Genomic DNA, 26,343 nt, shown 5'->3' with positions numbered 1-26,343 from the left:
GTGAAGAGGATGACAGGGAGAATGACACACGCGCCTGAAAAGGCACGCTGCCTCCACGGATGTAGCGCCGACGGGACGGTGCCGCGCGGTGTCTCACCGCGCGCAAACACAATCACAGTGGGACGTAAAACTCAAAATAAATTTTAAAATTGAAAAGCAATATAACTACCGGGTGAACCAGCGATCAGTTCAAATGTTATTATTACAAAATTGCTATCACAAAATTTAATTAATTTATTTTTATCTAAATTTATTATTTTTTATTTTAGGTATGCCTACTCGATATAGTTATGCCTATAGACCAAACCATGCTCTGCTACCAATTGATACGCCCCTCATGCCCAAATTTATTATTATTTTAAATTAAACAAAAAGTCCTTGGAAACTGCAGGGCAAAATATTAAGAAAATATTACCTTAATCACCAGAGGGGGCACGAGACGGTGAACAAGACAAAATTTACACTCCCTGCACACTAGGAACTTGGGAGTTCGTGGATTTTTACAATGAAGAAGGTATTTGATAAATAAATTTACAAAATCGGTAGCTTGGTCTATAAGTTTTCCTAGTTTATTATTAAGGAATTTTATGTTCGCATTATTAATACCTGACAATAAAAATCTTAGTAATTATCAAAATTAAAAGGGGCGCCCCGGCATTATTTAAAACAATACATATTACAACCAAACAATCAAACTAATACATTAACAAAATTTCAAATATAGCTCCCAACGATTACATATATATATATATATATGTTTCCTCGATTTCCCAGATTCTTGAGGATGACGTCCTTAAAACACTGCTCGCTGGTATCTTTGTTTTAGTTCCTTCTATTTAAGTAAAAAAAAATATATCTCATATCACCCGGGTCTTTTCAGGATGACCTCGGACTGCCGGCCAAACTCTTCTAACAAGGGGGGGGGGGGGATCAGCTGGAGGTCCCGAAGATCATGCGGGGGCAATTTCTCCCTCCGTAACTTCGACCCTGTCTGAAACACAGCCCAAATTCAAAACGAATTAGACCTTCGTCCAGACAGTCATACACAGTTGGCACGAAAGCCAACAACGGGAATTTGGGGGAAAAAAAGTATTACTCACCAAACAGGGTGTGTAAACAGGGCTCGCGAGATGTCTCGCGCCGACATTAGGATGACGCGCACCGAGAATCCGCGGATGCGCGAAGGAAACCAGAATTTTTGGAATTAAATATAAATTAAAAAAAATTTAACTACGCATGACTTTTCTAAAAACTACCTCTGCCTGGCTACTGTACAAATGGGATCACATACCTTAAGCAACTGACTACATCTTTGTGCAACCGAAAATCGCCGTTCCCGCGATAAGCCTCTTAGCGCAGAGGACGCCGAGAACACGTGGTCAGTAGCCGAGCTCAGAGAACTAAGTGCCCGCGGTGGCGGACAATACTTCTAATTAAAACGGGTGCTCAAGCCCTAGGAAGGAGGGGGAAGGTTCGGTCCTAAGCCGAAGATTTCCGAAGGAGTCCGAGGCGGGCGTGACAAGAAAACGATATGCGCGCTCTCTACCGGACCGAAACAAAGGCAACGAACAATCGAGTTCTACAGGCCGCGAGAAGAAAGCATAGTGCCTTATGGCACCGCGACGCTGCTTTCTAGCGGCGTAAGGGGGAACTACTTAAGGTGGTGAGCTGACTTGCTACCAGGTGTCATGAGGGTAAGCTCTGCACGCTGGCGACCAGGCCCGCGGTTACATTTTCCTCCGCTAGATGTCGGGGATGTGTCTGTCGGACCAGGGAGAAGGTTTTGCATCAGGTCATCGTCCCGTCCGGTCACTGCTCCTAGCTTGATTTCTCAGAACTAAAGTGGGGTGGAGAGTGAGGAAGGGGGGGGGGCAGAAATAGCCACTAAGGTGGGAACGCAGCTCCACTGGAGACTGCTTCGTGACGAGACATGCTGTTCTCAGCAGGCCTCTGCAAGGTAGCAGCTTGCAGCCCAGGAGCTGCTCAAAGCAGTTTTGGTCATGCAGGGAATTAAAATTACAAACTCGGGACGTGACTGCAGGCGAGAGGAATTTCAACCGGGCTGACCATGTCCACATTAGACAGCAAAATATCAGATTGGCCCCCTGGGAAGGGGCTTCGGTCCACTGGCACAAAGTTTAAATCCGTGGCGTTCACCAGCCTAACAAAAAGTAAATCATCCCCATTAACAACCAGATAAATTAAAAAAAATAAGAAATCCCAAAATTTTAAAATTATAGAACAAAAATTAAAAAAAGGTGACGAAATGCCTAATTTCCGGCACATGAGCAAGTATTAAGTAAGGACAAAAACCAATATAATCAATATTTTCATTTTAAAAAGGGAATTTTTTGATGATTTTTAGAATTTTTTTTTAATTTCTAGCTAAATAATTACAAATTTTCAAGTTTTGTGAATTCCAAGATGGTGTATGCGGAGTCATCTAAAATTGCCGCCGACTTCCTGACCGTAGTCATTAAGAAGCGAACACGCCTAAAATTGACCGAATCCTGACGTTTGAGAAGCCAACAATCCATCAAGCCATCAAGTCGTAGTCCCATAAGAAATACATTGCGCTAGACTTGCCCATCATATCTTACTAGAGGAGTCACATGCCAAATATCGCAACGGAATACTTGCTGGTCACATTACTCGAGTACATGACCCGGTCTCATACTAGCGCAGCACATCTTTCTCTAATAGTTATGCAACTGGAAATGCTTGGTTGTATGACGGGTGGTAAGCGGGGTTAAAAAGATACAATCTCGGGAAGGACGGGTAAACGTTGCGGTGGCAAAAGTACCACCGAAACATATTTAAATAATTTAATATGTTTAAAAGGTCTTATAAGTTGCTAAATTTTGCCATTTATTAACCGCCAGTAAGCTGCTAATGTAATTTTGGCTGTTATTTGAAATTTAAAAATATTTCCTTAAAAATACGGACAGTTCTAAAAATCGTTAAAAACAATTTAGCTACCACATAAAACTGTCTATTGATTGATTGAAATTATTTTCGTATTTCATTTGCCCCTTTAATCTATTTTAAGAAAGTAATTAAATATTATAACAAGTTAGTTAATTCATTACTTCCCAATGAATTTAAATAAGTGTAACCAATACATTTTTTTTTGCTTCGTTAGCTTCGGAAATATCATTAGTAAACTATTAAAAAATATATTCACCTTTTTCACCTATTAGAGGATTAAATTCGTAAAACTGTAAAATTTTATTTGGTTATTTGGGTGTATTTATTATTTTTACTCAACATATATTTCTTGATTAGCGTAAAAAATTTACCATTATGCGAAAACCATTTTTATCCCTTTATCACTCCAGTAGGTGTTGAATTCGTTAAAAATTTGTAGCTTACTTAAAAAAACATACATAGGCCTATTTATATATAACCCTTAAATCTATAAAGTTATTATATTAAAATTTTTATCTTTAAAATGTAAAATTTTAACTAATATTACATTTAAAAAACTACTTTAAAGTCAAACGTTGGTTCTGGTGCAATGTAGACTTTAATAGTGATTTTTATTTTGTTTTAAAGAAACATTTTTTGAGGCATGCTGTTCAAATGAGCAAAATGTATCTAGTTTGAGAGTAAAGCCAGTGGCCGGCTTGCCTGCTGACTCGGCTGCACCCTGTCCCCGATGGGACGCACCAGCAGCAGGTACGTGGGAGGCGGGCTGCGCGCACCTGTTGAGAGCGCCCGGCAGGTAATGGCGCCGCCTCTCCGCATACATAATTCACCATGCGCTGCGACAAGCCCCGGGCCCTTGATAGCGCTGAGCCTCTCGCAGACTCGCCCATCTGCTGGACAGCGCTAGTCGCTCGGTTGTTGCCTTTTGCATAGGTCTCTTGTCGTCCAGGTCTCCTTTCGCTTGATCATGATTTCTTTTTTGAAGTGAAAACTTCTATACGAAGGTTTGGATAGGGAGTAAATTAATGTAAGTCGTCATCGACATGGTTACGTGACGTGTTAATTTTTTTATATTTCAAGGATAAAACTTAATTTATTATATTTTAAAGACACAAGTTTTTAATTTTATCTTTATTTTCCAAGGAAATTTTAAAGTTATTGTGTGGTACATATTGCGAGTATTGGATGTTTTTAGGTCGTTAAGTTGAGGTTATGTTTCATCTTTTTTTTTAAATCTATTTAGGATGTGAATTTCTTCAAATGTCATGTAATTGCTTTATTAGAGAAAATTTTGATTATTATTATTTGTTGATTTTAGTTAATAATTTTTTATTCTTTCAATAAAAAAACTGCATTTCTTCTAGTTTTAAAGTTATTAATGGTAGGGGCAAAACTTATGGGTTCGCATTACCGACATGTTAGTGATTTAATACCAAAATCATTTTCTGGCGTACATTTGACGTAGAAATGATTTCCTATTACACATTTAAAAACAAAATTTTAAGTTTTTGCTTCTGTCGACAGTCCCCATGACCGAATTTTAGTTGTTTTTTTTAATTACTTTGCTTTAAATGCCGTTTCTGTATATTTACCGCGATATCCCTTTACCTGGCTAGGCTGGCGAGGTCTAAAATCGCTGTGACGATAAGGTCGACTCTACGTGACAGTCATCAAATAAACCTGCAGTCTTTGTAACGGTTACTCGCCTATATGTGACTTTAAGAGATTACCTTATGATTTTATGTTAGGATGTTACATGTAAATGGTCTCTGCTTGTCCCAATTTTTCTGATAATATTCTGTACAAAAATCTTTACGTCTAAAAACGAACGTGACACGCATTCAAACTTTGTTCACTGTCCAAAAATAATCTCTGAAACAAAATAATGAAATTAAATTTGTGCTCAGAGAAGTGCAATTGCTCTTCAATTATGTTTGTTTGCAGTCACATTTCAGAAACATTGAGCGGTTTGTGAATTATATGTAAACACCCTGAGCACTGAATACCGTTTGTTTAAGCTGGAAAGAAAATTTGTAAATGATTAATAAAACGGAACGATAGTTCGCTGCCGGTGCTAGTGCTTTCACAACTAGTGGTGGCCCTGATATAGGTACGGTCAATGCAACAAGGCCGTGCAGTGACATTGGTAAAGGAGTTTACCAATGTAGTTAAAGCATTAATTAAGGTTGAGTATATTTGGTAGAACATGGTTGTTATTACATTTTTTAAAAAAAAAATACGCTGTGAGTAGTGTGTAAATGTCGGTACTGGCACAGGCGTCAGGCGGTGGATTGTGACTGTCGGTCCGCCATCTTGGATTGTGACGACACGAAGGCCATCTTGGATGAGCGAACGGGACACAGCGTAACGGGACACAGAATAACGGGACAAGTAGATAACGGCGGTCAACTTGGATCCACAATCTTTAAATCGAGCGGCCCACTCATTATGATGAAATTTTCGTCTCTGTCGCCATATTGATTTTTTTCAGTTCCGCTGGAGGCCGCCATCTTGGATACCGTCTACTTTGTTTCTGTTGTTTGTTCCTAGATAGCGCCAGCGTCGCTCTTGATTTGTTTCTGTTCCACTGGAGGCCGCCATCTTGGATACCGTCGACTTTGTTTCTGTTGTTTGTTCCTAGATAGCGCCAGCGGTGCTCTTGATTTTATTTCTGTTCCACTGGAGGCCGCCATCTTGGATACCGTCGACTTTGTTTCTGTTTTTGTTCCTAGATAGAGCCAGCGTCGCTCTGACTCATCACATGTCGATGTTCCATTACCTACCGTAGCTATTATGATCCTTATCGACATATTAAATTTAATTTTTTATGCAAAATACATTGGAAGCGCTGTGATTCGAACCAGCACAGCTCTGATCGCTAGGTTGGAAAACATACGCCTTTAACCGCTCGGCTATCGAGACATTTACCAGACTGAGAATTAAATAAGGTATATAAAAAAAATACATGCATATTCGGACTTGATTTTTTTTTTTTAATTTTAAGTAATAATAGCACTACCTGTTCGAGACAGAACTGCTATCTCGGATTATGAGGTCACCGTTGCAATTTCCGTTACGCCCGCAATATTTAAAATCCGCAATTTTATATGTTAGAAAATCGGGAAAAAAGTTAAAAATCATAAAAAAAATTAAGTAATCGAATTGAATAATAAAAATTTAATAAAATATTACTTAAAAACCACTGTTGCACTGTTCGTTACAGTCGCCATCTTGGATTATATAAATGATGCATGTTCGTATCATCCAGCCATCTCGGTTGAGTACGATGCCATCCTTACACTTTATGTTACGACCGCCATATTGGATCCTATTAATGTTGCAATAATCGCTATGGTCGCCATCTTGAAATTTAGATGCCATTTTGAAAACTCGTAATTTTTATGTTAGAAAATCGGGAAAAATTCCAAAATTCATCAAAAAGTTAACTTATTAGAATACTGATTGATTAGATCGATTTCCGTCCTTGGTTAGAATCCGCTAAGAGCAAAAAAAAAATAACAGAACTTTCCTACACAGAAGCGACCTACAGACTGACCTACCACCAATACCAAGGTATACATCGTCAGCTGGTATGACGTCATGTTCGCCATCTTGTCTTCGTCCGCTGGAGACCGTCATCTTGTTTTCGTCTGCTAGAGTGTGCTAGCGACATGTTAGTATAATTTTCTGTACACCATACCTTTAATCTCGTCTGTTGGTATTGAACTTTGGCATTAACCTTGAACTTTGACCTTGACCTTGAACTTTAACCTTGACCTTGCATTTGATTTTTACCTTGAACTTTGACCTTGTCCTTGAAATTTGACCTTTACCTTGAATTTTGACCTTGACCTAGAACTTTGTTCTTGACCTTGAACTTTGACCTTGACCTTGAACTTTGACCTTGACCTTGAAATTTGTCCTTGGCCTTGAAATTTGACTTTGTCCTTGACGACCATCATAGATCCGACATTTTATGTTCAGTATATTTATCCCTATTATTTTTGTCAATATTATGATGGTATTCTCCGTGTACTCCTGATTATTCCTTTGGTTTCTTCAAGTGCTTCTGTCTATTCTGAGAAACCGTTCTCTGCATAATGGATTTTTTACCTAATGAGCCATGACATGTTATTTAGAGTAATTCGAGAATTTCTGTTACTAAATCAGCACTTGCAATTTTTTTTACCAGGTGGAAATAAATTAAGCATCCATTACTCAGTCAAATAATATGCCATAAGACATCCGTGGAGCACTAACATGCAAGACGAACTTCCTTCTCCTTGATGTCTAGCAAAGCCATCCTTGTTTTGCGATCGTTAGTGAGCATTCCGCATACCACATAAAAGAACTAAATAAATTATGACTTAACACAACACGTGGCGACATCTCATGCTAATAATCAAGACCACATGTAGCAATTTCTTTTGTATGAGGTAACTTAATTCTTGCTGATGAAATATTAAAAAAAATCTATTGAAGTAATGTATCTAATTTAATTCATTCAGTTTGCATCTGACAATAGTCTCAGTAAATAATATGAATCCTTATTCGTTGTCTGTTGCTGTCTCGAAAGGACACAGGTGTAAGTTTTGCAGCAAAGAATTTATCTTGAGAAAGAATGGAAGAACACACGAGAAGAATGACTGTGTTAAAAATCCACTACGTAATATGATAAGTTGTGTTCGATGTAGCAAGTCGCTTGCGCGGCTCGCAAGCCTGCGTTCAAGCTAGAGGACAACGATGCCTCTACTAGGCTAAGGAAGAGTGATCTGCCTTCCGGCAATAATTTTCCTTGTATTGGGAGAGATTATGTTCGCGGCTCTTCCGATCTCGACAAAGAACTTAAAATGAAGGACGTTCATGATTTATGGAAGAATGAAGAAAATGGTAGAATTCTTAACGTAAAAAGTGAGAATACATTCCAGCAAAATTCAAGTAGATCTTTCCTACTTTGAAAAAATAATGGACTCCTAAAAAGGAAGCATGAAGACGATGAAGACACTTCGAAATCATCGACATCAAATTCTTACGGTAATCTGGGTGAATATGTTGCCTTCTACATTGATAGCTACAGCGAAGCTGAGGCTGTTGACAAAGGCATAGACTGTGATGAAGCAATTAAAGCAGGCAAGATCTAAGACTGTGGCGGTGTCGTGAGACCGAAACGATGGAAACATCGTGATATATTAAATATATCGGATCAAACTTGTGATGATCACTGTCTCGATAGTGAAAGTTACCCTGAGGTTGGTGTTAAAACGGAAGACACCAGAGATCATAATATAATAAACAAGCAAATAAGATGGTGGTAGAAGAGATTGATTACACATCATGGAAAGATCCAAACATATTGGTTGACCGGCTAAGACTTCTACATGGCTGGCTTTGTGCAGGAAACTATTCGTGCATCAAAGAAATATCCTTCATACTCAAAGAACTGAGAAAAGCTGGCTACATACAAAAATGGCTTGTTTTACTTGCATTTGTATAATGCAAAGAAATAAATAATTACAATTATAAAAATTTAATGTATTTATTTCTTGTATTCTGATTTCTAACTAAGACTAAGTTCTCCTAACTTGTGCTTCCAAATGTGCTTCTTTTTCGGTGATGGTGCTGCCTTTTCGTTGTCGGTTACTCCAATTAAGCTGTTTTTTCGTTGACGGTGCAGCCTTTTCGTTGGCGGTGCATCCAAATGTGCTGCCTTTTCGTTGACAGTGCTTCCAAATGTGCTGCCTTTTCGGTGGCGGTGCTTCCCAAATGTGCTGCCTTTTCATTGACGGTGCTTCCAAATGAGCTGCCTTTTCGTTGGCGGTGCTTCCAAATGAGCTGCCTTTTCGTTGGTGGTGCTTCCAAATGTGTTGCCTTTTCGTTGACGGGGCTGCCTTTTCGTTGACGGTGCTTTCAAATGTACTGCCTTTTCGTTGACGGTGCTACCAAATGAGCTGCCTTTTCGTTGGCGGTGCTTCCAAATGAGCTGCATTTTCGTTGGTGGGGCTTCTAAATGTGCTGCATTTTCGTTGACGGTGCTGCCTTTTCCTTGTCGGTACTTCCAAAAGTGCTGCCTTTTCGTTGATGGTGCTGCTTTTTCGTTGACGGTGCTTCCAAATGTGCTGCCTTTTCGTTGTCGGTGCTTCCAGTTGTGCTGCCTTTTCGATGACGGTGCTTCCAAATGTGCTGCCTTTTCGTTGACGGTGCTTCCAAATGTGCTGCCTATTCGTTGACGGTGCTTCCAAATGAGCTGCCTTTTCGATGGCGGTGCTTTCAAAGGAGCTGCCTTTTCATTGGTGGTGCTTCTAAATGTGCTGCATTTTCGTTGACGGTGCTGCCTTTTCGTTGTCGGTGCTTCCAAATGTGCTGCCTTTTCGTTGATGGTACTGCCTTTGCGTTGTCGGTGCTTCTAAATGTGCTGCCTTTTCGTTGTCAGAGCTTCCAAATGTGCTGCCATTTCGTGGACAGTGCTTCCTTTTTGTTATTTGTGCGTAGTACAATTTGTAGTGACTGAATATTTACTAGTTCAAAACCTCTTGGTGTTACTAAAATATTTTTCAAGGTCACTAGGACTTTAAGTATGTCTAAAAATAATCACGATGGGCTTATTCAATATAATTAGGTTACGACGGAGAAGGTCATGCAGTACTGAAATGACTAGCCTATACGTCTGATATTGACATGACTCGGCCTCATGGTCTGAAGACAATTGGCCTGCATGTGTGACTTTGAACATGAACGGCTTATATGTTATTTAGATTAATGAAAAATTAGACTTTCATGTTAGGCTAATCGGCATTGTATTTAATTCGTTGGTCAGGAATATTGTCTTGAGTTGATTTTCGTAGAGTAAATAATTAATAAACTCCGCGAAAGGTAATAGAAAACAGAACCTAAAATTTATTTAATAAATAGTTACAACTATCACTGGTCAAGAATCGAACCGTGGACAGGAATCCATTGATTCAATTTGTATATTAATAATTGATATTTTCGAAGACTTTTGGGATATTTCCCGCATTTCTAGCTAAATAATTACATAATTTCCAGATGGCGCCCAAATTTTAAGGTGGCGGGCACCTCAGTAATAATAATTACTGCACTGTACCAGGTTAGAATAAAACTAGCATGATGGTAAGACGAGTACACACAAGATGGTGTCCTCCAGCAGACGAAAACAAGATGGTGGCAATGACCACTAGCAGGCAGTAGCTCCTGGTTAAATATACTGAACATAAAATGTCAGATCTATGATGGTCGTCAAGGACAAAGTCAAATTTCAAGGCCAAGGACAAATTTCAAGGTCAAGGTCAAAGTTCAAGGTCAAGGTCAAAGTTCAAGGTCAATGTCAAAGTTCAAGGTCAAGGTTAAGTTCAAGGTCAAGGTTAAAGTTAAAGGTTAATGTCAAAGTTCAATGCCAACAGACGAAGTTAAAGGTATGGTGAACAGAAAATTATACTAACATGTTGCTAGCACACTGTAGCATACGAAAACAACATGACGGTCTCTAGCGGACGAAGACAAGATGGCGGACATGACGTCATACCAGCTGACGATGTATACCTTGGTATTGGTGGTAGGTCAGTCTGTAGGTGGCTTCTGTGTAGGAAAGATTTGTTGATTTTTTTTTTGCTCTTAGCGGATTTGAACCAAGGACGGAAATCGATTTAATCAATCAGTATTCTTATAAGTTAACTTTTTGATGAATTGTGGAATTTTTCCCGATTTTTTAACATAAAAATATTTTAAGATGGTGACCATAACGATGATTGCAACATTAATAGTATCTAATATGGCGGTCGTAACGTAAATTGTAAGGATGGCATTGTACTCAACCGAGACGGCTGGACGAAACAAAACCTATTTTATTAAATTTTTACTATTCAATTCTTTTATTTTTATTTTTTTGATTTTAAAATAATTTCCCGATTTTCTAACATAGAAATTGCAGATTTTAAAGATTGCGTTCGTAACGGAATTGCAACGCTGACCTCATAATCCAAGATGGCGGTTCTGTCTCGAACAGGTAGTGCTATTATTTCTTAAAATTAAAAAAAAATTCAAGTTTGAATATGCATGTTATTTTTTTCTGGTAAATGTCTCGATAGCCGAGCGGTTAGAGGCGTATGTTTTCCAACCTAGCGATCAGAGCTGCGCTGGTTCGAATCACAGCGCTTCCAATGTATTTTGCATAAAAATTTAAATTTAATATGTCGATAAGGATCATAATAGCTATGGTAGGTAATGGAACATCGACATTATGTGATGAGACAGAGCGACGCTGGCCCTATCTAGGAACAAACAACAGAAACAAAGTCGACGGTATCCAAGATGGCGGTCTCCAGTGGAACAGGAAAAAAAATCAAGAGCGCCGCTGGCGCTATCTAGGAACAAACAACAGAAACAAAGTCGACGGTATCCAAGATGGCGGCCTCCAGTGGAACAGAAAACAATCAAGAGCGACGCTGGAGCTATCTAGGAACAAACAACAGAAACAAAGTAGACGGTATCCTAGATGGCGGCCTCCAGCGGAACAGAAGAAATCAATATGGCGACAGAGACGAAAATTTCATCATAATGAGTGGGGCGCTTGATTTAAAGATGGCGTATCGATGATGACCGCCGTTATCTACTTGTCCCGTAACGCTGTGTCCCGTTACGATGTGTCCCATTACGCTCATCCAAGATGGCCATTGTGACGTCACAATCCAATATGGTGGACCGACAATCACAATCCACTGCTTAACGCCTGTGCCAGTACCTCCATTTACACACTACTGCTGTGATATCTACATTTTCGTATTTCATTTAATTACGATATGAAGTTAAGTTTTTCTTTTGACGTGAAACAGTTTTTTTGTAAGTAAAAACGTTATCCAAAGTAAGTGCTACCTTAGAATCAGTCAAAGTAAGAAATTTTTATATTCTGTATATTATATGTGATAGCAATACCTGAAAAATACATTTGGTGTGATATTTATTTGTAACATGCAAGAAATTTTAAGCAACATAAAAGTTAATGTTAGTAGTCTAGTTTTCTGTAACATACAGTTCTTAGTTTATTAAAAACAGTTTTTATGTAATTGGATGAGTACAAATGTGCGGCCAATGAGTATTTTTGGCACAATTCTAAATTTGAAATTTAAAAATTAATAATTTTGACAGTAATATTTGCAGCTACAAATCTTAAACTTTTTCCGCTCTCTGTACACTCCCGTTTAATCTTTGTCAAGCCAGTCTCCCCAATCTTTTCCCAGCACTAAATCTTATTTTGCCGACCCAGTGTAAGTCAGACTGTGTGCTCGCCTTATTCTCGCTTTGACGCACGGCCGTCACCTGTAATTCTCCTCCGAGCCGTGACAAGAAGTGCTATGTCCAGCAAGCTATTAGAGCAGCTAGGTTCTGAGAGCCAGCCTTACGCGAGCGATTTCAGGCACACCCGCGGGTCGTCTTAACTTACGTTTCGGCACGTCTCTGGCTTAGTTCTCACAGCACGGCAGTTTACACCCCACCACATCACTCCAGCCTTTCAATGGAACCAGCCCCAGTTCACTGGCCGGTAATCAACCCAGGGCTGAATACATTTGACGTCTATCGGTCTGCGAATGTACCGCCTCTGCCCTGTCGTGGCATATTTGCGAGGTATTTCCCCTAGGTGTTTGAACTCCCGCTAAACGCCTACCCCCGGGCGCCTCACGCAACATACAGTGCCCCGTAGTTCATTTCAAACCACCAGAGCGCTGCACTAGTTCCCTCCATAAGCTCTATTCATCTCGTGCGAGAGATACGCGAGTCGATCTCTCCTTGTTTCGGACACCTCTCAGTAGGTCGTGCTGACATCGGCCAGTACCACCAACTTCGAGATATCGAAATCAGTATTTATTGACCACCCCCTCGGAAATCTTCGGTACCTTTCGCTACCAGAAGCCGAATTCTCCCCCTTTTTTTGATTGACTTCGTCGTTTTAATTACGAGACTTTTCCGCCCCGAAGATATTTCGCACCGCGTGTGCAGACAGACCACACCGTATCGCCGGTATTCCGCACAACAAGACTTTACTCCGATCGTTGTACAAAAATGTACTCAGCTAGGCAACGGAAGAGGTCCCTACAGCTTTTTTGTAATTAATAATTAGTCACCTCGTAGAAATAGTCATGCTTCATTAATCATTTTAAATTATGGAAACTTCCACAACCATGTGTTCGCGATCTCCGCACCCTGGCTGACACTAGAAGCCATCTCCCTCTAGGGTGAGTTTTTGACAAACGTTATTGTCCGACTATCATCGTTTTAGTGGTCATTTTCAGCCTATTTTGCTAACTGTCTGTGAACTAGTTCTAAAAGTGTTTTATTCAGGCTAGTTCTTAGACAGGGTCCAAGTTCCGGATGCGCACCTAACAACACCACCCTCGAGTCCTCCCTCCAGCAAAAAGGACGATTAAGGCGCCCAGACGCCATGTTAACAGCTTAACTTCGCCCAGCAAACGTCAAACCTCCAGTCCTCCAGGTTTTTATGTATTCAGAATAACCATTCGATCGCGGAGTTGAAATGATAGAAACACCAGAAAAATTTTCTTCCGGGACTTTAATCGCTCTAAGCGGTAATGCTGAGATTGTAAAACTTAACATGTTTAATGTTTCTGATTTTGTTTTAATTATGTCGAATGAAACAAAATGATAATTTTCTAATTAGGGCTGGCCCATTCTTAAAATTATGTAATTTTAATATATTTTAGTATGATTTAATAATTTTAATATAGTTGTCGATTAATTCATCAAATGTTATAATTTTAATGTGAAATTAATTAAGAGTTAAATAAACATAGAGGTACTAAGCTATATCTAGACGAAATCACGCCCTTTTTGTTCAGCCTTATGAAACTAAAAGATCCACCAGTCTTCCAAATTCATTTTAACGGGATATTTAAGTTACACAAGTCATCATATACTAACTTAGGTATAAAAATACATATAACATATATTCCAAGTCGTAAATTTATCACTGCTAAATTATTTTAATGTTAAAAATTATCCATACAATTGTAATTAAATGGGACAGTGCAATAGTTTTATCAGTTATTTATAGAGCTATTGGAGGATTAAATCAAACTTAAATTGCTAAAATTATTTTACTATATATTTAATTATATAATTACATAATATAAAACATATAATTATAATTAATATAATTGTTTCTCATCAATCATATCTCCGTTTGTGTTACCACAATGTATTCCCAATTCAAATAAAAATGCTACAAACAAACAGATGTAACGGCAATGGGTTCTTCATGCTCTACTTTTATGTCCATTATTTTATGGAAAGTTTCGAGCAGGAAGCATTAAACACAATTAACAACTCACCTAAAATCTTGCTTCGCTATGCTGACGACACTCTTATTGTCTCGCAAAATGAACCCGAAAAGTCAGAGGAGTTTTCCAATTGCATTATTTCACTCTGGCCTTCTATGCAGTTCACATGGAAAACAGAAACCGAAGGAATCCTTCCTTCCCTAGATGTTCTAGTCTACAGAGAAAAAAGTAAAACCACCAATAAGGTTTAAAAGTAACCGACACATATAGACCAATACCTGAACTTCAACTATAACTAACCAACAAGTACTGCAACAGACATTATTAACTCTATTATTGTCCGAGCTGGGGTAATATTCTTTGACGAAAAATTAGTTAGTGATAAACAAAATCACTTAGAAGATGAACTCCAAGCTATCCATCTGGAATCTAAAACAACATGGCTACGACCACCCACAGTCAACATTCAACAATATTCTTCTGAAAAACCAATTGGTTTTGTAGCATTACTGAAAAAATAAGACGATTGGGGTACAAACGTGAACTAAGAACAGTTTTCATGGCAAATTCCATCATGATCAACAGAGAAAATCATTTAAGATAATTTTCTATGTCAGAACTGTGTTTATCTGATAGCCTGTGAATAAGAATGCACATACATAGGAGAAACTGGCCGAGCCCTTGCAACGCATATTAAAGAACAAAAAACAATATAAAGATGGGTGAAACACAAAACTCCAGACTTGACGAACATGCCTGGGACTACCGTCATAAACTACTTTGGGACAATGCTCCTCTACACATAAAGGAAAAACGACCAATAAAAAGGAAAATAAAAGAAAAAGCATTTATTGTCAGCAATAGGAATGTTGTCAGTCAACAATGCATTCAATTTAAAAAATAAACATAGTAAACTTAAATTAAGACTGAAACTAAGTAACCACAAATACTTATAGTCAACCATCTACCTTAGCAGCAAGACACCAACCAATAACATTAGCTCTCAGGTGCACAGCCAATCAGAGGGCTGCTCGTCTGTCATTGGCCAAACAAAGAGAGAGATCGAAGGTATAAATACCACCTGTGTTCCAGTGTCGTAGTGCTAGAAGGGCAGAAATCAGCAAGTAGAAACATCCAGGCAGGGGTCCCACAAGACGGAGCTCTTTCACCTTTCCTATATGCATTCTACACTAGAGACATCCCGAAAGAAGAGGGCACCAACATCACCATATATGTTGATGACACGGTCCTATATGCAAAAGACAAAAGCACCTCATTTGCAAGAATGCTGGTACAAAGACACATAAAGAAATTAGAAGAGTACTGGGAAATGTGGGCTAACAAAGTTAACCCCACAAAAAGTGCTATCATAGAATGCACAAGGCGAAAAGCCCCTAACACCAAACAAATTAAACTGTACAAAAAAACAGTTCCAATAGTAAAGGAAACAAAATACCTAGGAGTATACCTAGATTCAAAATTAAGATGGCAACACCACCTAAAGACAGCAGCACTAGCAGCCAGAGGAAAAATGAGGAAGATATATCCACTGATAAAGTCAAGCAACATCAAACTGAAGACTAAACTACTATTATATACAGCCATCATAAGAACTGCTATGATGTATGGGTCAGAGGTATGGGGAAAGGCAGCAAAGTACCACATTCCGCCTCTACAAGTAACCCAAAACAAATACCTCAGAGTCATACTTCAAAGCAAGAGAGGAACAACAAATCAAGAACTCCATCAAAAAGCTAAAATACAAACAATAAATGAAATGATAGAAGCAGGAAGAAAAAACTTCTACATGAAAACACAAGGTCATCCAAACCCTGCTGTCCGTAGATTGGGGGTATACAGCAATAGAGACAAGAACACACTAAACTAGACACACAACGCAGATCAAGGGCGACCTGGGGGAAATAACCCAAGTAAGGGACTGCCCGGCAGGGCCAGTGCCGGTGGTGAGTTTCACCCTCAAGCGCCACGCTAGCCGGAGGGGCCTGCCGGGAACCTAGAAAAAGGTGACAACCTCCAGGTTAACAGGAAATATTAGAATAGGAAATCAAAACACAAATCAAATCAAGGAGATTGAACAAACAACACCCCAGTAAGCCAAGAAAATCCTAGTAGGGTAATTCATAAGGAAGCAGCTGCCCCTCAATATATAGAGTGAACCCAGAGAAATTCAAAATGTATGTCATGACGCTGCCATTAAATTCCAGTAGGGAAGCCCCTTCTAGGCGAATGATTACCTTGGCGGGGGGGGGGGGGTAGGCATAGGACAAGTTATTAAATCTATTATGCATGTACTCCAAACCAAACTAGAAATAAGTTAGCATACGACAGGGCAACTCACACCAAATTGGTGTAAACATATCGGGTAAATAATAATAAGTAATAAAGCAAAATCACAAAAAAAAAGTTAAATAAAGCAAAACTTTAATAAAAAGACTGGGTTAAATAAATAAGAGTATATGTATAGGGACTCGTGGCAGCCTCCATTCAAGGAGTGGAGTTCTGTCACGAGGAGTAAACCAACAAATGCAAGCTGGCAAATGCCATTGTTAGATTAATCAAGTCTAAGTAATTAAATTCAACCCATAGGCAGGAGGTAAAAGTCCAGTGGACTAGGTACTCCATAGCAAAACTGCAAAGGATCTCTGGGCGGCACTCTTCACAAGTGAAGGCTCAGGGATTCAAGCAAACAAGTAAAAAAAAAAAAAAAAAAAATGTCGTCTATATGCCTGAGCGTGTGTCGGCCTGAGTCACCCGTGACATGCACATATGGGCGAACTACCCATGCCTGTCCTGTGTTATAGGGGTCTCGTTGGAGCAGCTCGCACAGCTTTACACTACACGCCACACCCGAGTTAAATTTTGGTCACTTGAAATTCCCACAAACTTACAAGCCTCTAAAGCTCACCATCACGACTCCGCATCACGCCAGTTAGCCGATCTAACTGTTGAGGAGCTTCTCTCCCCCGCCGACTACAGGTACACGTAACTTTTCTAGCATTACACTACAAGCCAGCGCACACACAAGCCCGTGTGCCGAACCTATCCCACAAGACACGCACCCCGCCTGTTGATCCAAGTGATTCTAACAATACTGTGGGGTAAACCTGCATTACTATGCACCAAGTGAGTTATAGAAACCTCGGTTTCACGTCTCGCACACACTAAATGCCCCGGATGGTTGTATGATGGATCGGCGACAGTGTCCTCTACCAGTCTGTTTGTGCGTTATGAGGGAAACCGATCTTAGTTCCCGAAACGTCGCAACTGTTGTCTTAGGAAACATATTGTGTTTGCCTGTGCCTGTCATCGTTGTGGTGTTCAGGATATATGTTTTGTCACATCGCCGGGTTCGCCTACGCTTCTTTGTGTTGTCGCTGTGTTGTCCATTTTATATGTTTGGTATGATCGTAAAGTTCCTATGTTCGACACTATGTTGTCCACGGTCGTTTTTTGCATTTATTTACTCTCCTGGTTGCTAACCGATAGAGACCGGAAAAATTTGCGGATTCGTTTCGCGCTATGCTAGGATCCAAACAGCTGTACCTTCATATTACTTCTGTAATTTGCTCACAGTTTTTGTTAAGGACTTTGAGCCAGTGAAAAACCTTCAACCAAAAAAGTTTCGAAACGGAAGAATTCTCGTTGACAGATCTCAGAAGTTAATTAGCTAATGCGCATGTGGCATTTGCCCGAATACGTAGGGAATTGTGGAGTCTATCCTAGAGGGCATTCGTCGTGTTAGCACACTTCGTCTGGCTGTGCTGTAATGTTTTTTTTATCGAACCCCCCCCCCTTTACAAATTTTTCTGTGGTGCTTATGATTTTTATTTCTTGACATCGGCATATTTAAACGGTTTTATATGTGTTTTTATTTCATATTTTTTTGTATTTTTTATGTTTTGTTCCTTAAGATTTTTTTATTACACACAGTGTAACCAGCAATAGCAAATGCCCAAACAAACATCTTAACTCAATCATTTCTATAGCAAGAACCATTCAAAGAACGCAGAACATTAACTATCTATTGAAAACTTTGAAGTGTTAAAATCTGAGATTTGTGTTCCTTAAAATAACATAAAATTATTTTATAAACAATTAATTTTGATTTTTATGATTGAGTCTATATTTAGGAACAATATCTGCCAATTTTGTGACATTTTTACTACCATAAAATACAAACGTACATTAAAATCATGCTTTTATGTAATATTTTCAGTAATGTAATAAAAATTTACTTTTTTTAAATCCAAATAAATTCGTTCATTTGGTAAACATAACTTGTATTACATTCAATAATAAAAAATCCTAAATGTCTTACGAGTTGTTTTTGATGCAGTTTATATTTTAATAATGAAATTAAGAAGTGTTTAGCATGGTCACTTATAATGTTATATTTTTTAATTCAAAGTGGGAAAAATGTTGTGTTTTAGTTAGTTAAATTATAAATTTTTGCAAGGTAATCATAATCAAAAATCGTCTCATGTGTTTATATTATTTAAAAAAGCAATAAATTATTTCTAATATCGATGTTTTAAACTCTTTAACGCCCTTTTTGATACACATGAATACATTTAAATAGTTGAAAAGAAAGATATTGTTAAATCCTAACAAGATCTATCCGATGGGATATTAGCATATGCGGCGCTATCTTCGCTGTGCTTCTGTGGGATAGGTTGCGACTACGGTAGCATGACAGACTCGGTGTCGGCTACGACCGGGAAGAGCTGTGGCTTTAACGTAATTAGTTTGTCCAAACTTTGGCCCTCCGAGAGTTCGGTGTGGTTGCTTTAATTACATCTGCTCGGCGTCGCTGATTTCCGGAAGCAATCCGCTACATTCCTGCGGCTTTGAGTGTACTTCGGCGGGGAAAAAAATTGTGTTTCCCATGGGCTTGCTTGCGTGGAGGAATTGGAACAGCGTGTTTCTAGCGAAACTATAAATTGCTAATTTAATTCCCTTATATCAGGGATAGCAAAAGTGGATTTCTATGATATTCAATATGCGGATTTTATTTATAAAGGAATTGTTGTAGAATCTTTTGATGAAAAATTACAAGTAAAAACTCAAATTTGAAAGAAAAATCCAAATTTTAGTTTAAATTAATAATTTTATTTTATATAGCTAAATATATTTAAAAATGAATAATAAACCATAATTTATATTTCTAATGGTACATTACATTAAATATCATAGAATTAATACATGACGTAACTTTCTTGCACCAAAAAGTGGTGTATAAGAAAAAATATTAATTCAGTTTCTTAGTTATGCAAACAGTTGACACTATGTTTTATGTGTGAAAACCTTATCGCTAAGTATATGGCATTTAGTATGAGTAATTTCGTTAAAATGAAAAGGAAGTCTATAAACTAAATTGTGATGCAAAGATGGCGTGCCCACGTGTAGTAACATAAACCCATATATAGGCAATTTCGTAAAAATTTCTTACGAAACCAAAAGAATTGGTGTGTCAAATAAAAAATTCTCATATTGAAACAACCCTGAAATATATTTGGTAAACTGAATTATTCATAGGTAAAGGTAATCCCATGTTTTAAAAACTTATTAAAACTGGTTACACAAGGTAATTACAGATATTTTCATTCTAATTTCTAAAACAGGCTTAGAAGAAAGGCGGTAGAGCGCGATTGTTAAACCTTAAGGGACATGGCATAAATCTCGTAACAGAAAAACGTTTTTAAATTATTTTAATACAAATTTTATGTAAGATGTTGAATCAGGGCGTAGTAAGTTGAAAGTTTTTTTAGGAAGTATTTATGGATTCATTCCAGTCGTTTGATAAAAAAAATAATATAGAAACATATACTTATTGTAGAATATGAGTTTTTAAATGTTTCAGGCGAATACTTTAGTAATTCCATAGAAGCGTATATTTGAACATGTGCGGAAACTTAATAGTTTTAACTGGTTAGGTATATTTAACAAGATATGCAGTACTTAAGTAAAATTTCTTCTCGAAAACAGGTCCAAAATGGGGTTTTATCGGAGACCTTTCTAATATATATAAATTTCCGGATTTTTCGTTCTGCTCTGCTCTCTGTCTTTGATGGTGGAAAGGAACTTTGACGATTCAGGCAGCGAATTCAAGCGTTGGGCCCGGAAATTTTGTTGTGATTCGCATCTAGAAATTCTGGTGTTTAAAAAGCGAATATTTTTTTTTTACCTGTTTATTAATCAATAAAGGCAATATTTTTTATGAATTCTGCGTTAAATTCCGTGTCCGAGATTCGTATTATATTAAAAGTACTTAAACAGTATTCAGAATACTAAAACTATATTAATCATTTTAATTTTTACCGTCGCTAAGGCAACCAGCCATTAAAATATTTTGTTTGTTTACATGTGAGCAATAACATATTTTATACTGCTGCTAACACTATAAGTTATTTATTTCCTGATGTTTGGCTCAAATATTAATTATATTATTAACAATATGTTATGAATTTTATGACTGTTTAAGAGTTTTACAAACATTATTGAATTCCATTATGTGATTGGTCGATGCTTTGGTGGCGCGGCAATTTGAAGTTTGAAGGGGTTGGTATGCACCAACCATGATGGTTCTTGGAATGTTAAAGTAAAGTCGGTTAGTTCCCTCTAAGTAAGAACCAGATTACGCGTCAGCTGTAACTGACGAAAGTATAAATTTGCACTAAAAGTGTATGTCGGCACTTACTTAGTGTAAGTGTTTTCATCGCGAGAAACACGCAAAGTTTGACGTATTATCTCTTTCTACGACTAATTACGAGTGATATAAGGTGGGTCCATTGCATCATCCTTCCAGGTACACCTATTCAGAAACTGTTAACACAAATTTTAGTATCACTACCTTTATTAAAGTACTATGTATCGTACCCCGTGGATGCTAAGTGATTGAAATTATACTTGAAGCCTTGAGCTAATATTTTAACATTGCTTTCTCAGAAATATACGTCTAGATCATTTATAAACAAACATTGGAAATAAACAGATAAGCACACCCAAGGCCAGAAGTCCTTAGATGCCGTTTTAAATATTCTATTGAACTGAGTTTGTTGGCAATTTAATTGAATTTATTTCTGAAGATAAAGAATATTGATATTTCATGTGCCCGTCGTATTGGCAACTCTATCTAGGCCTAATAAACTTATGTTTAGTTTCAAGAACTATATGGCTGTAGTTTGCTTTGAAAATGTGTCACATGCTTTTATGTGCTGAGTATTTAAGTACAACTATGTCTGTTTTCTTAAGTACCATGATGTTTTTTTATATATTTCCTCCTGCACGCAACCTCATATTGGGCCAAGCTAATATTAAGTATACCTTTACTTGTTTAATTTCCAAACATTTTATTCACACAATGATAATAAATAGTGTGGCAAATAAACACTAGATCACACCATATACTAGTTTATGTACATTTTCTCTTGAAATTTTGCCATTGCTGTTTAATGAAACATAAATTTTATTTAAAACAAAAATTTAACCCTTCGTAAACTAAATATAGTTAAAGTGTTGATCAATTTTATTTTTCAATGTGGCCGTGCAAAAAGTGTTTTAATTTAATTTATACTTATACGTTTTTTTCAGTAATATTTCGGTATTGATAAGAAGTCAAATCTAAAATATTTTTCCAGCTTACACATTTATTATTGCGTGTGCTAAGTACTATAACATAAATCTCTTTTAAACATGTAAAAATATCGTAGCCACTTTCACTTAAGATTATTGTTTATTAAGTAATTATTACTTGTTTTATAATTTTGAAGTCGGTGCATAGTAGGCTATAACAAAATTTATTATCACAACTCAATTTAATAAAAGGGGGTATGATAGGCTATGATTCTTGTAACACTGACTAAAAAATAATAATTAAAAAATAAATAAGAGTTTAATAAACTAAAAAAACACGCTTTTATAGAAAATCCAACTAAAAAATAGAAAATAAATTTTAATAAATTTGATTTAAAAATAGTGTTAAATAATAAAAATGTATTTTATTTTAAAAAAACCGTGGGGTGCATGGTGTCAATAGTTATAATTATTTTACTGACATATATGAGTAGAAAGATTATCATGTTGATAATATCTTTAAAAGCACCCCATGCTTTTTTTTTAATAAAATACTTTTTTTATTTTACACTATTTTTAAATTAAATTTATTAAAATTTATTTTCTATTTCTTAGTTGGATTTTCTATAATAGCGTGTTTTTTTAGTTTTTTAAACTCTTGTTAATTTTTTACTTTTAAGTTTTGTTTACTTATAAAAGCGTGTTGTTTAATTTTTTTAAACTGTTATTTGTTCTAATCTACTATTAATTCCGTGATAACTATAAGTAACTGTAATTATTTTACAAATTATTCATGTGTACAGCTGTATTGTTAGTCAAATCTCGATTTTAGAAGCCATTCAAAAATTTAAACGTTATCAATATATAGGCTACAGTAGGACTTAATGGTATAAGGTTATTGACGAACAAGTGATATCGACCAGTCTTACATACTGTACGAAATTAATGCTGTGATGCAGGAAAGGATGGGAGTTACGGATTAATTATTACGTACGTGAAGCGTTCCACATTTACGTAACAGGAATTTTGGGAAGGATAAGGATTGAGAAAGGATGAGGAAAGGACCTGCTCAATGAGAGTGTATACAATATGTGAGAAAAATTCGGATAGACCGGACTGGGATTCGAACCCAGAGCCTTCCGATAACATGTCGGCTGCTCTACCATCAGGCGCTCGATGTACGATAAATATGATACAAAGCGCCCCACGCCTTTTTCACAATAATACTAGTATTTTTCATTTATTATTGTTTTAAGCTTATTTTAAAAATTATTTCCTCAATTTCTTCCAGGTAAAATTCCTTAAACTGTAAGCTTTGCTCTCTATCCAAATATGTTTTTGATATATCATCTGTAAAACTTATCAATATTTTCCGTGTTTGATGTCTTTTATTTAATGAGTTACTGACCTTGGCATAGTTTGGAGTATTTGTAACTGCTTGGTGTAGATTTGTAGGTTGGTGTTCGAGTGGAATTTCAAAAATCTGCCCATCGGGTGTAGCTATTGAGGTTATGGATTAAGTTGTTTGATTTCCCATCTGCTGTTGGTTTCACAGCAAAATCAAACTTCAATTTTTCCATGTTTCGTGAAATATTTGCAGAAAATGTTTTATACTAATGTTTCACTATTGGTTAATTGGTAAAATGAAACACAGACGTAATTGTATTTCTCTATTTAACGAAAGAAACAACATTTAAAGCCCTTATTTTAGGTTTTTTTTTTCTTTTCATATTTTTAAAAATATAGATAATATTCTCTTCAAGAAAGTATATTGTTCACAATAATCATAACCCACTCTCACTTTTCATTTAATTAAATGTCACAATATTTAGTAGGCTTTGTTTATATCGCGCCAAAGACAAACTGAAAGAAAAGAGTTCGCACATGAGCGAAATTGTTTTCTTTACAAATACGTCTTTGCTTCATTTTACCAATTATATAAATTGACAAAAAATTTATTTTGAAAATTGATTAATGGAATAATCTTATCAAATTAGTGTATTGTCATCGGTCCTCGATAAATCTACAAAGTTTGAATGAAATCTGGCCGTTTAAAGTGGGTCAAAATCGCACCCAAAGGAGTCAGTTACAAACATACAAACAAACATACAGGTGAAGCTAATATAAAGCGTGTAAAAAGAGCATATTTGTACCAGAACACTGAATTAGGGATACTGTAAAGAAACATGTCACTAAAATAATTTCCAATCCACAAACAACCGTAACACTAAATTAATAGAACCTAAAAAAACTCATAAATATGTGGTGGTACATCGCGAACACATCTACCGCGCTACGCCCACCACGCGGCTATCAGCAAGAGTTGTTCCGTCGGTGTGTGTGTACACCCCTGGGCTAGAATGCAGCGCACCTTCCAGGAGTCCTGTTAGCTCGGATGCCAAGGGTATTATCATCCCTTCCACATGCGGCGCTGCAGGCGGGCGAGGAAGAAAGAAGACCCAGTTACAGTCTACCTTTCAGTACCAGCAAGCTGTTGTGCGCTGTAGACAAATGCATATTTGTTAGCGCACTCGACGGGGTAAATAAATAGTGTGCAACAGTAGACCTATTGTTTATTCTAGAATAGCCTACCTGCCCCTCCCGAATAATCAGTAGCCTCCCTGCTACAAAATAAATAAATAGGGCCTCATCACAAAAAATCTACTAATACACCTCTTAAATTAACATTTTAACCAGCCCGTACAAGCAAAACAATAATTTTCACCACTGGGCGCTGAAATTACTATCACACCTTACTAATTAAATACACATATCAGGGAAACTACACAAGACCATCGTGAGTAAGTTAACCAACATTCTAAGAAATACGTGGTTTTCTTACGATCAAAACAAAAGTTTACAATACTGAAGTTATTATTAAATTACAATTTTAATTTACTACTTCAGTTGTTTTTGCACCATCTCGACTCTGTAAGGACATTATTTATTCTGCACTTTCATTGTGAATTTATTCTGAACATTTATTCTCCTTAAAGTAATAAAGAAGTTTGCAACAGATTTGGTGGTTTCAATTCCAAATTTAACTATCTAGATTTTAATGAAACACCATGAGGAGACTGAACAACTAAATAGAGTTCACAACATCAAAAAATATAGAGATCCATTAAAGTTAAGTACTAACTAAACTTAAAAGTTTTAAAGGTGACATTTTCAAAAGTTACGTTAACAACACTGTTTAAGGAAAAATTCAGAGCACAAATTAAATTTAACATTTATGAACGCCACGTTGTGCGGAAAACTAAGACGTAGACGTAGGAGCATGCACTTTTCGCGAAAAGATTCCAAAACTACCTGAAAGTTAAAACACCGTAGCTTTGTCTTTATTTATGATTGTGTGAGTTTCTTTAAGGCAACGACTTCTCCCACAGACGGCCGCCAATCAGAAGAAGGTAACTGATGGTGTGGGTATACCTTGATGCAGTCTAATAGGAGTTTAGATTTTTTCGTGAAAAATGCCTGACCCTTCATAGACGCCATCAGGACGCCATTTCACTCACCAGAAATCATCGTTTACCACGCGGCCGGGCAGCAGGGCAGTCTGTCTCGGGATTACGGCCCCGAGGTTACATTTCGAGCCCCTTATAAACAAATTCCTTGTCCCAAAAACTCCTACGAGAAAACTTCCTGAAGTGAAGTTTTACGTGAAGTTTTCAAACACGAAAAGTTTATCAAAACTAACCCGGCCGCCCGGCGGCGGCGCAGCGGCAACTGAGATGCACACGTAGTCACAAACCCGTCCGCCAGATTGCGACACTCGCGGAGCAGACGGTCGCATGCGCAGAAGGGGTGCGCAGAAAATGCGTCCTCAGCCGGTCTCGAAAGAAAGGCAAGCTAGGCTTGCGCAGGATTTCCTCAGCCCGGTAGCATAACAGCACGTCAGCTGGCCGGGCTGAAACGCAAGGCAAACACGCGCTAGGCTTGCATTCCTCCCAGCCCAGCGGAGACCCACCTGCCTTCGCTGATGTTGCACAACCTGCGCCTGAGGGAAACCGCGCCACGAACAAGAGAAAAGATTAACTTTCAACAGTAATGAGAAAAAAAATTGAAAAACTAACTCTCAATTTTAACTTCGTAACATTAGGTATAGCATCCATTATTTATCACAAACACACACAACCAACATAAATACAAACTTAACTGAACGACTACAGAGCTAATTACGGGACACTGTCTGGAAATCTTAACAACCACTGTGATCCCAGGGAAAGTTCTTTCCTAACTAGCATTAAAGATGATTTTAAAAAGTAATTTAAATTTAGTGACTATCAATAACAATTATAGTGTACTTTTGAATTGAAACATATTTGGGTACAATGAGATTAAAATTTAAATGCCGATATTTAATGAAAGATTTTCGTGAAACATTTTTGCGTAAATTTTCTAACGCGAACAGGGAAGAGAACAGGTATTTGGCCAAAGAAATATGAAGATCATTAGTAAACATAATTAGTTGAGGTATGAAATACCAGGGATGTTTGACTTCTATCACGTGTAT

General features: G+C 37.4%; 1 long non-coding RNA gene across 1 annotated transcript in view; it reads right to left on the bottom strand.

Moving 5' to 3' along the window:
• The window catches only part of LOC134534420 (uncharacterized), a 61,421-nt gene extending 35,779 nt beyond the window's left edge, over positions 1-25,642 (bottom strand). The window contains exons 1-2 of the long non-coding RNA XR_010075490.1: positions 25,346-25,642; positions 24,199-24,328 (exon numbers count right to left, since the gene is read on the bottom strand). This is a non-coding gene — a long non-coding RNA (uncharacterized LOC134534420). The remainder of the gene's footprint in view (positions 1-24,198; positions 24,329-25,345) is intronic.
• Positions 25,643-26,343: the final 701 nt, after the last annotated feature.

Source organism: Bacillus rossius, chromosome 7 (assembly GCF_032445375.1).
Source record: "Bacillus rossius redtenbacheri isolate Brsri chromosome 7, Brsri_v3, whole genome shotgun sequence".
Lineage (NCBI taxonomy): Eukaryota > Metazoa > Arthropoda > Insecta > Phasmatodea > Bacillidae > Bacillus > Bacillus rossius.
This window is presented reverse-complemented; position numbering and strand designations above follow the sequence as displayed.